Source organism: Patella vulgata, chromosome 4, assembly GCF_932274485.2.
Source record: "Patella vulgata chromosome 4, xgPatVulg1.2, whole genome shotgun sequence".
NCBI classification, from domain to species: Eukaryota; Metazoa; Mollusca; class Gastropoda; family Patellidae; genus Patella; species Patella vulgata.
The window spans coordinates 32877960-32895627 of record NC_065882.2 but is presented as its reverse complement, the minus strand read 5'-3'; the positions used below and the strand labels follow the sequence as shown (position 1 = coordinate 32895627).

Below are 17668 nucleotides of genomic sequence, written 5' to 3'. Positions count from 1 at the left end.
CCAGCATTGATTGATATGGTACTTTTTTAAATGAAGAGAATGAAATATTAAATGGCTGTAATATGATAAGAAGCAAAGAAGGCTAGGCATTGGGTTTGTTTTGCCAAATTTACAGACAAAATACTAACAAAAAAGTGGGTGTGACACTGCCCCAGGACGTCGGGCAAGCACAAAAATAAATAGTTGCTGTCTTTATGGTATAAGGAATAAATATGCAAAGTTCCAAGATGATCCATTCAGAATTGCAGCCTGTAGACGATAAATACAAAAACGATTGATTAAGAATTGTGGCCTGTAGGCGACACACAGACACACAAAAAGAAAATGAGCGTGGCTCTGCTTCTGGGGGTTAGGCATGCACCCCATCTGATAGGGATGTTCCTTAGGGCCTTAGGGTACAAAGAATAAGTATACAATGTTTCAAGATGATATGTTAAGAAATGCAGCCTGTAGACGACAAACAAATACAACAAATGGGCGTGGCTCTGCCCCTGGGGGTTAAGCATGCGGCCCAAACAATAGGAATGTTCCTTAGGGTACAAAGAATAAGTATGCAAAGTTTCAAGATGATACGTTTAGAAATGCATCCGGTAGACGACAAACAAATACAAGAAATGGGCGTTTCTTTGCCCCTGGGGATCGGGCATGCACCAAAAACAATAGAGATCAAGAGAGAGAGAGAGAAATGGGGTTTGACGTCCACTCGACACAAACTAGGTCATTTCAGGACTAACATATGGTTTAATTTTATTTCATTAATTCGCTTGCGCGTAGGGGTCTTTAGCAGTGGGAGGAAACCGGAGGACCCGGAGAAAACCCACGAGGTTAGACAGGCGACATTATACAATTACTCTGAGTCCAGAGTAGTGCATCGTATAGAACCTGATCTGGAAATCTACCATAAGTAACCATAAGTAAGTAACCATAAGTAAACTATGTCGTGTGGACTAGTCAACCAATGCCGTGTGTGACCGTGTATGCGACTCCAACGACAGTGTGGACGACTTAACCAGATTTTTCGGGTGGACGACTTTGCTTATTGACTACTTAGTACTTGATTGACCACAGGAGTCTGACCTTCAATCCGTATATGCACACACCATGTCCAACCAGACAATATATAATAAAAAAGAACAGGAATGCAATGCCTGTTTAAGACTCGATTTTACCTGCTCTCGCTTCAGCTCGGTTTTATTCAACAATTCGTAATGTCAGGCTAGAAATCTAACCTCTGCCGATTCACTCATATGTTTTTTCTTCAATCTAGTCATTTTGATTTCCATAAATGACTAATTCTCACATAACCATGACAATCGGTGTCTCTTAAACATGTGGACTAGTCAACCAATGCCGTGTGTGACCGTGTATGCGACTCCACCAACAACAGTGTGGACGACTTAACCAGATTTTTCGTGTGGACGACTTTGCTTATTGACTACTTAGTACTTGATTGACTACATGAGTCTGACCTTCAATCCGTATATGCACACACCATGTCCAACCAGACAATATATAATAAAAAAGAACAGGAATGCAATGCCTGTTTAAGACTCGATTTTACCTGCTCTCGCTTCAGCTCGGTTTTATTCAACAATTCGTAATGTCAGGCTAGAAATCTAACCTCTGCCGATTCACTCATATGTTTTTTCTTCAATCTAGTCGTTTTGATTTGCATAAATGACTCATTCTCACATAACCTAGACAATCGGTGTCTCTTAAACACAGGGCTTTCCTGATAACAGTATACATGTTTTAAAGTGTTTGTTTTATTTATTTGTTACATATATACCCATCAAGTATTAAAAAAAAAATACATGTAGTTGGAGCAATGGTGATCATTTGTGAACAAAGATATCACCGTTATATCGACATATACTAACAGAAATGAGCATGTCGCCATGCAGTACCGTCATTAATACACATCGATTACACCGATTAATTCTATTGATATAAATCCTGCATATTGCTGAAAAATACACTTCGATATGTAGTTTTTATTTAACAAAACCTCGGAGTAGTTTTTAAGACATCGGTGAAATATTGGGACCATTTTGTTGATCCAGAAGCTCCTAATTTACGGGACTAAGCAACTGATTTCGTCTAGACATACATTCTTGTCGGGAAAAAAGTCATTTATAGAATTCATAATAAAGTTCACATTTAACATATTCCAAAAAATATCAATTTAAGCAGGTAAATAGTCCAGTTATTAATTAGAAATAACTACTGCAATAGGAAATAATTGTGAAAATCAAATTTCTAATCTACGGGACAATTGAACGTAAGCATCGTGAGATCTCCGACATCAAAATATGATAAAACGTAACAGGCTATTTTATACATTAAAGACAAATACACTATTTTAAAAACAATATTTCCAAATAGAGTAGGAAGTAAACAAAAAATCACATTTGAAATGTGCAAATGATGTTAGAAATATAATTTACGGGATCTAATTTACAAGACACACGATGAGAAAAAATCCAGATCCATAACGATTTACGGTACGTTTCGGTTGCATGCGGTACTTTTCGGTATTTAGACCTTCACCAGATGTGTGGATCACGTGGTTTGATGGTTTTTGGAAAACAATTCGTCTGCTAGATTTTGCTCTCTTCATCCGAGTATATAAAATGTATCAGTGATATATGATGAAAGGATGATATATTTATTTCACATGTTTTCATATGTATGAAGTCTAGGTTACAGAATTAAAACCTAACTTCCGTCAAATATGTTTGTTTTCTGAATTTATTTTGGAATCAACACAACGTCCCGTATATTAGAATGTCTGTCCCGTAGTTTATAAAGTTGCATATTATGCCATAAAAATCAAACAATGAACACTTCTGGATCATAAAATCTCATCTGATTTTAATTTAGGAATATTATTATGATTTTTCTTTAAAAGATAATGCTATAACTTCTTCAATTAGATGTCAGGATAATCACATGTTCGGAGGACAAAACGAGATACTTTCAAAATAATTATAAACCTGTCTGATGCACCGGTCAATAGGAGTCTTGAACTACGCCCCCTCAAGCGTTCACCCCGGATTGTCATTTAGCTCAATATTTTTGAGTCAAGATTCACCCTGCAATGCACTTGAAGCCAAGACACATTCACTGAAGATTCACTTTCTAACGCAGGTCCAAAAATAAACATTAATTCAAGATTCACACAATAGTCATCTTGAACAACCTACCCCAAGCATTCACTGGGCCGTTTTTCTTTGAAGCGAACATGACGTCACGGAAACCTCAGCTTTTCTTTCTCTTGGGTTATTTTCTTCAGTCTTTCTTTCCCCAGCATAACCCCAGTCGCGTGCTTTATCCTACACATATAATTAATCAAATGAAGTGAAGATTAATGAGAATCATTTGCAGCAGTAATGTATAATCACATGTCGCATTTCTAGTTTACATTTAATAAATATGTATTTCATAAAACCAATGTATGTTAAAACAAAATGCATAATTTTGGTTGTCCCGTAGATTAGTATTACATTTGTGTAATATTATGTCTATAGCTCATCGAAAATAAACAAATTATAGAGGCCAGTAACACAGTGTTGTTTTAAGCAATACTAGTAACTTTTTTCCCTGCTTTCTGCAGTTGCAGTCTACGACACAAAGTGTTACATTGGTAATATAATTGAAAAAGATTTGGCGGACGACACTGTGCATGTTGATTTCATGATTCAGAGTGGCAAAGCTTTAAAGCAATTTTGGTGGTCAAATAAACAAGACAGAGTATGGGTGAACGGTGCCGATATTCTTCGCGTAATTGAGGAACCTACTGCAACAGGAAAAGGTGACCGAATGCTCAGTTCCTCACGAGGTGCTTAATGCTATGGCAGCTTACATACCTTAATCTATAGGACTAATGTTTGATCTCTTAAGAGACACAAATAGTTTAGTTAACAGTTTTTTAATATTGTTCGGATTGATTGTTTAATTAGTAAGAGAAAACTGAAATACATTGAACATATACGTGGCATATTTCTTACTCTTACGCAGGTACTCAGTGACTGTAGATGTAAATAAACTTTTTTTTCGTTTTCATTTTCTTTAGTACGAAAAGATTATTTTATGGTTAAATTGTCAATGGATTAAGTAACTTGCAAATGGATTAGGCGTTTTAAGTAATGTATTCCATTAAATGTGTGTCTAGTGTGTATTAAACATGAATTTCAAGGGTATCTAATATATGGGACAGTCATAGGCGTACGGCGAATTTTTTGACTAGGGGGGGCGGTGGTGGTTGGTGCCCAAAATGGGGGGGGGGGGCGCTCATACGCCTATGGGGACAGTGTCCGCTAATCTACGGGACAAAATTAATTTATATAATTATAGCATTCTAGTCAAATTTTTAGAAGACGGGCACTTGTCTCGTGAAAATGAAATGGTTTCCATTATTGATTCAGGTAGTGTTTTAAACATTTTGAATTGATATATTTAACTGAAGACATCACAAAAGTGAGATATTGTAAGGAAATGGAATTTTATTGTGGTTCATTGTTTGAATAAAGTTGATATTCGAATTCAGCATTGTAATTTGAATTTATTCCATCAAGTTATCATGTCATTCCATCAAGTTATCATGTCTAGCGAAAATCACAAACCAAAATTACATTATCAATCATAAAGACGGGAGCAGGTCATTTCATCCCACGACCGTTTCCCCCCGGGCTGTTTCATCCGGGCTGTTTCATCCCAAAATGACACGGGTCGTTTCATCCCACAAATCGATAAACAAGTTTTACGTATTTTTAATATTTTATTCATACATTTATAACAATAACAATGTGTCATGGCTCTTTTAATAATACTATTTGTATCATTTCATACATAAATCAGTTACTTTGGTTTCATTAAATTTCATACATAAATCAGTTACTTTTACTTTGGTTTCATTAAATTTCATACATAAATCAGTTACTACGGCTTTTATAAATAAATCAGTTAAATGTCTATTTACGGCCATATAAATTGCCTGCTAGCTTTAAAAAAGCACTCGTAATTGACCGATCTGTATATTTCCCCAAGGCTTCAAAAATCTTAGCATTGATTTTACAATATGTTTTCCTGCAGTTACAAAAATTGACCCCATCTTCAACCATTTGCCACTGGATATCTATCAAATCTCCCTCTTTTAAAATGGGTATCAAAACATAAAAACTCAGACCCGCTCCCATACACTGTGAATTTAGACGTCTGTGCCATCCTGAAATACATTAATCTCATATTAAAGAATATGTAAATAATATTGAATGTCACCATGTAATAAGAATATTCAATTAAACTATTAATGACTGTAATATTGAATGTCATAATGTAAATAATATTGAATGTAAATAATATTGAATGTAAAAAAATTGTTACCATAGATTTATTAACCTACCTCTTCATAATCTGCAGATGTTCTTCTTGTCATCATGATGAAACACAGCGGCACCTGTTTCATACAGTCCCCTTTTTTCATAAAACCATGTCTAGTCCATAACTGCGAAAAAGGCTAAAAAAAATAAATAAATATATTGGATTTAATATCAATAAATTAAATAAATAAATATAGTGGATTTACTATCAATAAATTAAATAAATAAATTTGATTTACTATCAATAAATTAAAAGAAATAAATTCGATTTACTATCAAGAAATTAAAAGAAATAAATTCGATTTACTATCAATAATATTTAAAGTCAACTCACCTGTATTGCATATTCGATGCTGCCAACGATCACATATGTCAAATGTCACAGAATGTTGACGAGGTCTAACTACGGTCGAGCAACGAATACATAGATCAGCCATGGTGTAAATCCAAAAGATGAATGATTATCTTCCAATTTCGGATCATATTTATAGCTAGATAAAGCTTTAGATCAAAGAAATTAATTTTAATTGTTCATTTATCTGGCTTCTAACTTAAATGTGTAAATACAACTCAGCTCTCGCGTAATGTTTTTATTACTAATCCAAAACCATTAATTGCGTGTTTATTTAATAATAAACAATAAAGTACATGTTTATTTAATAATAAACAATAAAGTACATGTTTATTTAACAATAAGTAAGTGTTTAACAGTTTATTCGACAATAAATACAACTCAGTTAATTAACTGCTATTATAATAACAAGGGGGATGAAACAGCCCGGGATGAAACAGCCTGATAGAAAATTAGGTTGGGATGAAACAGTCCGGGTTGAAACGGTCGTGGGATGAACTGACCCGCATCCCATAAAGACGACTCTCTGTACATAACTTTCTAATGAGAGAGAGAGAGAGAGAAATGGGGTTTAACGTCCACTCGACACAAACTAGGTCATTTCGGGACTAACATATGGTTTAATTTTATTTCAATAATTCGCTAGCGCGTAGGGGTCTTTAGCACTGGGAGGAAACCGGAGGACCCGGAGAAAACCCACAAGGTTGGACAGGCGACCCTACTCCTTGTCACGTACAACCGGGGAATCGAAACCCCGCCAGTTGACTCAATGACAGGCTTTATGATACAGCACGCACGTGCTAACAGTAACCATTCGGCCATCCAACCCCCCAACTTTCTAATGACCACATGTTCAAATTAAATGTAGCAAAAAATAATTCTATTGCTGAACTAATATATAAACGGAATAACATGAAAATCTCATCAAATGTTGAAACTATTTTGGATTTAACTCGCCACAATATACTTCTTGCTGGTAACATTATCAAAATCTGTTTGTCTTATTGAAAATATTTTACTGTATTCAGTATTGTTGCTCCAATTGTCAGAATTCCCATAGAATCATAGAATGAGTCAAATAGGGGAGACCGGGGAACATTGAACCAGTTTTTTCACATACATGGTTGTCCTCCTTCCATATCAAATGTTTTTATTAGAAGATCTCTTTACTTTATTGTATTGTTTGAAGACATATCATAGTTGCTATTGTGTATCAGATTCAATTCAATTAATTTTTAACTTTTTTTAAAAAACACATTTTAATCCACTTGACCATAATTGTTCAATGTACCCCGCTGTACAAAATAGTTGGGGCAGGTTTAACCACATAATGGAGCACATTGAACAGTGGTAAAAATTCCATGTTAAACATAGATCTGGATATGGATCACAAACCTAGTCACTTGTTTCGTAGTGATCTAATGAATCTGCAAACAATCAGTGTTTAGTTAAGAACAAATATCCACAGATTTGACATCCGTGCAACGATCGCCGTAAATTGCACTCTAGTTGGCAGTTTGGTGGGATATAGTGGGATCCCAGTCAACTTTTGCAGTGAATCAAACTAAAATTTGTCCAATATTCTGTCTAAATTTGGACAGCCTGATTTGCTGACAAGCGACTCTTAGTCAGGGAGACCCATAGCGCCCCTGTATGTCACAGCCAAGTTTCGAACACTGCTCCTATGAAGTTTTAATTCCTTTTAATGACAGGCCTACAGAGTTGGATCAATTAATATTCTAATATTGTTTTCATTTTCAAAGGTATTACAAATTATCAAATGATATATAAACTATAATACACCGGGGTACATTGAACCAGTGGTTCAACGTACCCCATTGACAGTAGTTCAATTCAATCTGCCACATCACAGTTTTATGATCAAAATTTTTAAAAAAATTCAAAATGGATCAAGCCCTTGTTTATCTGGATTGTAGATATGAACTGATTGTAAGTACAAGAATTTCCTAGTCTGAATAAATTATCATATGATATACAGTCTATAATGCACTGGGGTACATTGAACCAAGGTTAAAAATACCCCATTGACAGTGGTTCAATCTACCCCTTCACAGTTTCCAGGGGCGGATCCAGTAGACGTGGTACAAGGGTTAATCAGCGAACTGGATGTATGAGATGTGTTGTTGACGTTTGGGAAAGTAGGACGAGGGGAAATGTGTAGGGAGTGAAGTGCTGTAAAGGGATAGTTAGATGTATTATGAATGGTTAGAGTGGCTGTGGTGTTACGGTGAAATATTATGCCGCCACCGTAACACCACAGCTTTATGATTTGTTAGACAGGAGTGATGTAATGGGTGTCAACAACTGGGTATGCTGGTACCGTCGCAACGTAGCCGTGAAATATATATTGTGGGGGGGGGGGGGGGGTAAGGGCGGAAACGGAAAAATATACAATGTTGACAGTATGTGCCAGGCATGAGGCTGCGCAGACCGAGCGGCAGCTCGATAGGGAGTGTGTGGGAGGGTCACCCTCATAAAAAATTTTTTTTTTAAATTTCAGTTTTCTGTAAGCAGTGAAAACACTATTTTGGCATTGTTTGCGGGGTTAAACCTAAAAATCACATTAATACACCTATTGCACGATATTGTGAAACTAGCTGACGAAGACAGCTCGGGCGGCGATTGTTCGACTCGGGGCTGCTCTGTCAGTATCTACCAAACGCATTTAGTTCGCGTACAACTTTTAAAAACCGAATGTCAGTATGGTATTTCTCACATAATTGGTTATCGCAAAAACAGAGTAAACTAAAAGCGAGTAATCTCGACTCAAACCTATAGTCTACTTACTACACTCGTCACTAGGCTTCCTATATTATTGTTTGTGGACGGTTTACTACTCAGTGATAAGCCTGCGCCGCAAAAAGAGGTCTCGCCTTTTATTATTAGTATAATGACTTCCTCATGTGCGGCAGGTTAGTTTGCTTCTAAAAACACTGTTTTCTGTTCCAAAAAATACAAAAGTAATTTTCTACCAGATGACCATGGTTCTTTTCACCGAGACTAGATAATTTCTCTCTGTGTAAGGATATAGCTATGGATAAGTTCATACAAGGTCAATAAATCCGCGGTCACTTCGGGTCACACTGTTGAGAAAATAAACCGATGGGTTTGTTTAGTAGCAAATCGAGCGTGAATCAACTGAGTTTGTACTGAAAAATTCTTGAGTGATATGTATGAACTGTCTTCACACATTCGGTTTATAATTAGCGATACACAGGTACAGTGGCAAGTGTTGTACTTCACAGACTGTTTACCTCCGAACTACCTCCGCACGAAATCCCCGATTTGGGTACTTGTTAAAAGAAAAAGAAATAGTACCTGTGCGCATGCCAGTAAAAAAAAACCTAAGAGTTCGCGCATAAAAATGCCCGAACGTACCAGGCGCCAGGTCATCCAGAGAGGGGTTTGAGGGGTTTGACAGAGTGGAAATGGTCAAAAATAATGTAAATATTGGAAACAAAGCACACTACTGGATCTTGACCGATCTGTAGAATATACACCCACAATTCTAACCCTAACCCTTCAGAATAGTTTTAGCCACAATCCACCGTTGTTACAGCTTCAATTTGTACGTTTGACATGTAATTTATAAACCTAACCCGAACCCTAACCCTAGAGAAGATATTCTCCAGATGGCACAAAGATCTAGTATTATTCGGAAAGCAGTACTAAGTAGCTATGGATATCCACTGGATAACGGAGAGAAGGTCAGACTCCTGTGGCTGTGGATTGACTGGCATTCGCCTACCATAGGCTAGTTGTTCACTGGAAACTAAAATCGACCTCTTACCTAAATAATTTGATATTCGCCGTCAAACAAAACGAAATCTTCGTTCTTTGGTAGTGCTGAACGCCGGCTTCCACCGACGATGATATCGCAGACAAGAAATCAAATGTTCCTTTTTGTGCAAAACCAATCTTCATCAAGTAATATTTGCCAAAATCCGGTCTCGACCATGTCGTAAATGTAAAAGCGCACGCCTACGAAGACACACTGAACAGCAGTGAATATTCGCTAGGTCGCTACAATCACTGATAAGGATGACATCAATGCGACTTAACGAGTCTCAAATATTAACTTTTTTCCACCGACAAATTAAATTCTAAAACATTTTTTTGATGTATTAGAAAAATAAATAAAGACGTTTGACGTATTTGTACTTTAATTTGTAGGTAAAAATTAGTTCCTATTTAGTGTAAATCATGGGTATTAAAATGACTAAAAGGCAGCATTCTGCCCGAAGCAGTATAGAGAGAGAGAGAATTGGGGTTTAAACGTCCACTCGACACAAACTAGGTCATTTCGGGACTAACATATGGTTTAATTTTATTTACATAATTCGCTTGCGCGTAGGGGTCTTTGGCAGTGGTAGGAAACCGGAGGACCCGGAGAAAACCCATTCAGCCCAATCTGTTTCACAGAGAATTACGAGTCTCGTATAATATCTCTGTCATAGATGACTGCCTTAACACGTGCTGTCACAGCACGCGGTGTGATTCATTGGCTGAATGGCGTGTGCATTGTTTACATAAGACATAACTGCTTCGGAGAGAATGCTGCATTTTAGTCATTTTAATACCGGCATATGTTCTGTTTCTTATCTAGTTGTGTTTGGTACCTTGTTAAACGCTGTTTCATGTTTTGAAAGAAAAATATTGAAAATATGCTGAATTTGCCTTCAATTTGGCAATACTCCCAGGGCGGGCCTTATTTTTGGAATATATATACAAAAGTGGTTTTAAGTTATGTCTTAAGACCCAATGAACAAATTCTCAAGTGGACGTGTTTGAGAACTGAGTATTTCAAAAATATGACAAATTAGAGTCCCCCCCAAAACTCGGGCAAGGTGGTAATAAAGAATGAAAGTTTTGTTATTTTTCATCACAATTAAAATTTCTCCAGAAGATCTTTCTTCTAGTGTCATCTACAAACATTTTTTTCTAAACCAGCAATTACGTCATCAGAAGCATCATTTATCTATCCCAGCTCTTTAAAAATTGTTAGAAAGTTGGGATTATCTTGAAAAAGAAAGACAGATTGTCATTACCACTTAAAGCATGTACTGTAGGCCGAGATATTCTCGACACTTTCAATACTAATCTTGATTGGATCAAAAAATATCAAGATTAATATTGAAAGTGTCGAGAATATCCTGGAACTGACAACCAACCACGAGGACACCAAAATATCTTACCTACTCCTCTTCGCATTGCAAATTAATGGAGGTACCGAAACAAATTGTATTTTGCATTCTTGCTCGGGCGAAATAGACATCCCAATCATTCTCTTCGCAAACGATGATCCAAATATACAAATTTTGATCGATAATGAGATGGGCAAAGGTAGAAAATATCGCGAAAAACGACTTACATCACTAGATGACGCTAGAAAAAAGATTTTCTGGGTGAAAAAATTACAGACCTTTCTTTATTACCACCTTGCCGTATACGTGGTATTTTGCTGCATGACTGGAATGAAGATTTACAATGTGAATTGGTCCCCGAAGCATATCCAAAGGATATGCGAGCTGTTGGCCAGCAACCAAGAAAATATTTATCTCGCTCATATGAAATTTTGATTTTGAATCTTCTGATGAAGACTAAGAATAAACTAACAACTAAACATATCTCTGAGTTAATGTGTTTTTGATTTACATTTCCAGATCTCTTGAAAAGTACCATTATAATTTAATATTTTGAACGAAAACGCTAACGAGATACCACTTTAAGCTCAATTATGAACAAAATGCGTTCTGTCCACAAAAACACATGTTGCCATCACACGCACCGCCACCCCAGCCACCCACGGCGGGTAGTCACCTCCCACGGCGGGCACTCACCCCGGCGACACCCCACACAATAGGAATCTTATAAACATATTTAGAGATGTTTCATCAAGCTCTTAGAAAATCATCATTTAAATCAACGTGAACTCATTTCCCCGCCAATTTTATCCCCACCCCACCCCTCCACACGCACACACCTGCTACCCCACCCCACCTCCCGATAAATCAAAACAGTTGTCCAGAGGCATCGTAAACACTTATTTATAGATGGTCAGTCCTAGAAATTTATGTTTTATTAATATATTATGTCAACATAATGACATCCCCTCCCCCCCCCCTCATTGTAGACATTTGACCCCCTATATCTCGAAAACGCCCCCTCAAAAGCCTGATCACCACCCAGATTCAGAATCTACGCAAAAACTGATATAGAAAAACTTGGTCTCACAAATTCACAGCTCGGGTGGCGACCCCCCCCCCCCCCTTCAGCCACCGGACTATACCTGTTGTGTAAATTATCCATTAAATCCTATTTTACTTGTCCAGAGGGTTCAAAAATATTTTTAAATCCAAGTAACATTTGAAAAGCTTTACGTCAGGCTTTTCAAATCATTTAGTTGAATTTTTCCAATTTTTTAAATTAGGTGTGTTAAGATGAAATTTGTATCATCAATTAATTGGAATATTGTATAATATAGTACAAGATTGGGACATATTATTCAGTTACAACAAAAGTGGTATTGAGCCTTTACGCAGAGATAAGCAATTTGATTGATTGATGCTTTCGGACACAAGAACTTTAGTTCTAATTAAGTGAGAGTGATGAAACTTGGTGTATAATTTCATTACATCAATACCTTGACTATGTTCGATAATGAGCATTTTCTGCTCAGGGTAAGCAGAGCGATAAGCTATTTGATTGGCTGAGATTTTGGAACACAATAACTCTCCTTCTAATTGAACGATAATGTTCAAACTTGGTGTAGGTGTTTATTAGGTCAATGCCTTGATGGAGTTCGAGGATGAGCATTTTCTGCCTAGGGTAAGCAGATATAAGCAATTTGATTGTTTTATGCGTTGGGACACGATAACTTTAGTTATAATTAAGTGAGAGTGATGAAACTTGGTGTATAGTTTCATTACACCAATACCTTGACTAAGTTCGATAATGAGCATGTTCGGGGTAAGCAGAGCGATAATCACTTTGATTGGTCGAGACTTTGGAACACAATAACTATCATTCTAATTGAACTATAATGTTCAAACTTGGTGTAGGTGTTTATTAGGTCAATGCCTTGATGGAGTTAGAGGATGAGCACTTTCTGCCTAGGGTAAGCAGAGATAAGCAATTTGATTGGTTGATCCTTTGGGACACGATAACTTTAGTTCTAATTAAGTGAGATTGATGAAATTTGGTGTATAGTTTCATTACATCAATATCTTGACTAAGGTCGATAATGAGCATGTTCGGGGTAAGCAGAGCGATAATCAATTTGATTGGTCGAGACTTTGGAAACAATAACTATCATTCTAATTGAATTAGAATGTTCACACTTGGCGTAGGTGTTTTATTAGGTCAATGCCTTGATGGAGTTAGAAGATGAGAATTTTCTGCTTTGGGTAAGCAGAGATAAGCAATTTGATTGGTTGATGCTTTGGGACACGATAACTTTAGTTCTAATTACGTGAGAGTGATGAAACTCCTAATATAAATTCATTATATCATTACCTTGACTAAGTTCGATGGTGCAAATTTTCTGCTTAGGCTTATGAGCGATAAGCAATTTTTTTGGTCAAGACTTTGGAACAGAACAACTCTGCTTTTCATTGAGGTAGAATGTTTAAACATGGTGTAAATTTTCATTACGTGAATTTCTTGACTGAGTTCAATGATTAACAACAGTGATTGCTGATGTCGGGGAAACGTTGGTCATAAGCCCTGAACAACAGTGATCGCTGATGTCGGAGAAACCATAAATGTATTAATTCAATAAGCTGAAATCATGCAGGAAAAAACTATTATTAAACTGTAAATACTGGACGAGGGGAACAGTTAATATATTAATCCAATAAACTGAAATCAAGGCCTGAAATGTATTATTAGATTGTAAAAGTGGATAAGTACTGCAAAGTTTTAGCAGTACCTTGTTACAGGAGTATTTCCGGCTGCATGAAAGGTCATGTCCTCTGTATTCACTTCACCTGTGTTGTCATTTTTAGATTTAATGGCATTTATATACTATTCAAAAAAAGTAGGGGATATTTGATTTTGGGGGCATAATACTAAAATATGCAAATGACTACGAAAAAAGTCACTATAGAACCTAACAGAAGAAACATTTCCAGTTACATGTGACGCCCAAACGCACCAATAGCTACCGCATGGAATGCAGGTGATGCTTGGGATCATCATGGGGGTCCAACCCAAGATTTGCACGACTCTGACTTTGAATGTTACAGTCATTGTCGCATTGAATTCCATGGTGGAAACATCAGTTTAATTGTTTTAGTGACAAGAAAACAAATTTTGATATGCGTCGGCTTACCCAAAATGAAAGGTTACGTGCCCTTGGCATGCTACAGATCGGCACAACACAGGCGGTTGTGGCGCGGACGATGAATGTTTCTCAGTCTGTCATAAGCAGGCTATGGTCCAGATACCGTGATACACAATCTGTACAGGACAGACCACGCTCAGGTCGACCAAGGGCGACAACTCAAGCCCAGGATCGATTTATCCGTACCTTGGCCTTGAGAAATCGTGTCATCACAGCAAATCAGATCAGCGCTTGTCTTCAAACAGACACTGGTGTGAGAGTGAGTGGCCAGACGATTCGGAATCGACTGCATAGGGGTCACCTTCGCGCCCGACGTCCTCGCGTGATCCCTTGTTTGAGAGATCATCACATTCAGGCAAGACGTCGTTGGTGCAGGGATCGTCAACACTGGGATAATCGACGCTGGAGCAATGTAATGTTTTCAGATGAGTCAAGGTTCACTGTTGATTTTTTGGACAGACGTAGGAGGGTGTGGCGTCGTCGAAACGAGCGCTTCCAAGACGTTAACGTCATCAGACATGATCGATTTGGGGGTGGTTCTGTTATGGTGTGGGGAGGCATCACTGTTGCTGGAAGAACGGCTTTACATGTTGTTGCAGGGCGTGTTACAGGCCAGTACTACCGGGACAACATCTTGGCAGTCCATGTTGTGCCGTTCGCACGACGTCATGGCCGCCGTTTCATCTTCCAGGATGACAACGCAAGATGTCACAGGGCCAGGATCGTTACAGGTTACCTCCAACAACAGAACATCACCACATTACCTTGGCCAGCACTGAGTCCCGACCTCTCCCCCATCGAGCATGTCTGGGACATGCTTGGACAGAGGTTACGTCAACGTCAACAACGTCCTGCCAATGTCCAAGAACTTGCTGCTGCGTTGCAACAGGAATGGGACAATCTGGACCAAAATGACCTTAGACGTCTCATTAGGAGTATGCCACGTCGGATCAATGCTTGTTTGGCAAACAGAGGAGGATTTACCCGTTACTGACTTGGTTGTGATGCTGTGGTAACTTTGCTGTTTGACCCCGGGTATCATTTTACCCTTATAATGGTCAGTCTGTGCCTTACTTAGTCTAACGATCATTTGGAATAAATCGATGAATGTGAACTTCATTTCATTTTGTCATTTGTTTCTTCGTCAGTTTCATTAGGTGACTTTAATAACACTTAAAAATCAAATATCCCCTACTTTTTTTGAATAGTATATTAATATTGGAGCCCTTGAGAATACCATCCTGGTTGATTTTCGGGTGATCTATATTGTTATTATAATTCATGCTGATCACCTAATGTAATGGGTTGTGTACTGTATGTAACATAAATTATCTGATCAAATACATCATTGTAGGGAATAATGAAATCTAAGAGATAAGAATACCAGAAGAAAAATGGTACAGGAGAAATTTCAAGATCTAGATTGGTAAAATGCATTATAGATGGAGCTTAGTAAATGCATTTCAAGATTGAGCTTATTAAAAATTGAATTCTTGAAATAGAAACCTTCGATTACACCGTTTATTTACAGACAGTTGAGTTGATGATAATGTAACAATAAAGAACTTTTTTCATTGGAAATATTGTATATATTATGGAAAATTGTGATTGTTTATTAATTTTGAAATATCTAGACTGTGATTTGGTTTTAATTCATGCATATGTAACTGTAGATGCCTAGGCAAAAGGGGTGAGTTGTCAGTAGAGTTGGGCATAAATTGTTAATTCATTTCTAATGTAAGGTGTGAATGTGAAGAGTAGGATATTTTTTTCAGAACCAGGAACCAATCCTTTCAAATTAAGACGGGGAGGTGTGTTTTGATTTTGCCCTGTATAATACAGGTGTCCGTCAGGATAACCGGGACTACTTCCACCTATCCACGAAGTCCCGTGCTACCAGCGGGATTTAACTTATGTATTGCTGTTTTGCCGTAGCAGCGGCTCAGATTATGTTTAGACTCAAAATAGGTAACATTGTTAGTTTATGCGGACGCCTTACGTGCCAAGCGGGGCTTGGATAATATACACTCGACACTACAAATGGTATAGTATTTTCCAGTCAACTTGACTGCCGAGTAATGTCCGTAATTATAGTAATTTAATTACCGTAATTAACTGTGATCTGTTTTGTGTCTCTCTCTAGGTATAACTGACTAAAAGAAGTGTCGAATGGTTATTTATATATGTATAATTATAATATACAGTACCAAGTCCCACTTGGCGTTCTAAGTCTAAGGCGTGTCCGAGTACTAACAAGTTACCTATTTGAAGTCTAAACATAATCTGAGCCGCTGCTACGGCAAAACAGCAATATATATAGGTTAAATCCCGCAGGTAGCACGGGACTCCGTGGATAGGTGGAAGTAGTCCCGGTTATCCTGACGGACACCTGTATTATACAGGGCAAAATCACAACACACCTCCCCGTCTTAATTTGAGAGAGAGAGAGAAATGGGGTTTAACGTCCACTCGACACAAACCAGGTCATTTCGGGACTAACATATGGTTTAATTTTATTTCAATAATTCGCTTGCGCGTAGGGGTCTTTAGCAGTGGGAGGAAACCGGAGGACCCGGAAAAAAACCACGAGGTTGGACAGGCGACCCTACTCCTTGCCACGTACAACCGGGGATTCGAAACCACGCCAGTTGACTCAATGACAGACTTTATGATACAGCGCGCGCACGCTAACCATTCAGCCATCCAACCCCCCGTCTTAATTTGAAAGGATTGGTTCCTGGTTCTGAAAAATATACCTACTCTTCACATTCACACGTTCAATCACACTAGCAACGGTATACAGGTACACCGTATCATTCACGCATCAATCAAGAACAAATCGGTTATAAATTCACCGAAAAAATTCTACATACACACAGAGCTATTTAACGGTTTACATCAAAGTTACCGTTGGCATTTAGTTTAACAGGTAAATATTCAACATCGTAATTTTGAAGACATCTTCACTTTAAATTTTGTTCCTTTATTTCGAAGGAAAGATTGAATCTTATTTCCTAAACTCGAAAAATAGCATTTTATTCTGGCCAGATATTCTCGGATTCGTAACAACGACCCTCTACAAATAGTATAATAGTTCATGCTGACCACAGTTGAAGTCACACGTGGAATATTGGGGCTTTCAATATTATGTAACGGTAAACTGACTATGCCATTCAGTCTCATGTTTAACGCAACATTTCCATAACTTATAATTTTCTTTTTATTCAACCGTAACGGATCGAGATAAATAGGTTCAACCATTTTACAGAAGAGCTGATATGCTGTTAATGCAAACTTGATTACATCGCTGAGAGAAATCTCAATCACGGCATGTGATCGGACAGACCGTTCAAACAATTGGTCGGAAATATTTAAAGATCCAGACGACGTAAACTCAGTTAAATGATTGGCAATATTACACCGTGAGATAGTTAACGGTGAGGCTAATATCTGCTTCAGGACAGCTAAATTACTATTTGTAACTTCTGATTCGTAACACGCATCAAAAACATCGTCGATAATGCGCGAATTATCAATAAATAAATCTGTGTTCACCGTATTTACAGGAAC

General features: G+C 37.6%; 1 protein-coding gene across 2 annotated transcripts in view; it reads right to left on the bottom strand.

Annotated features, from left to right (window-relative positions):
• The window catches only part of LOC126817150 (choline transporter-like protein 1), a 427912-nt gene extending 418168 nt beyond the window's left edge, over positions 1–9744 (bottom strand). For both annotated transcript variants that reach the window (XM_056100629.1, XM_050543993.2), the window contains exon 1: positions 9545–9744. The gene's annotated coding sequence lies outside the window, so the exon portion shown is untranslated. The remainder of the gene's footprint in view (positions 1–9544) is intronic.
• Positions 9745–17668: the final 7924 nt, after the last annotated feature.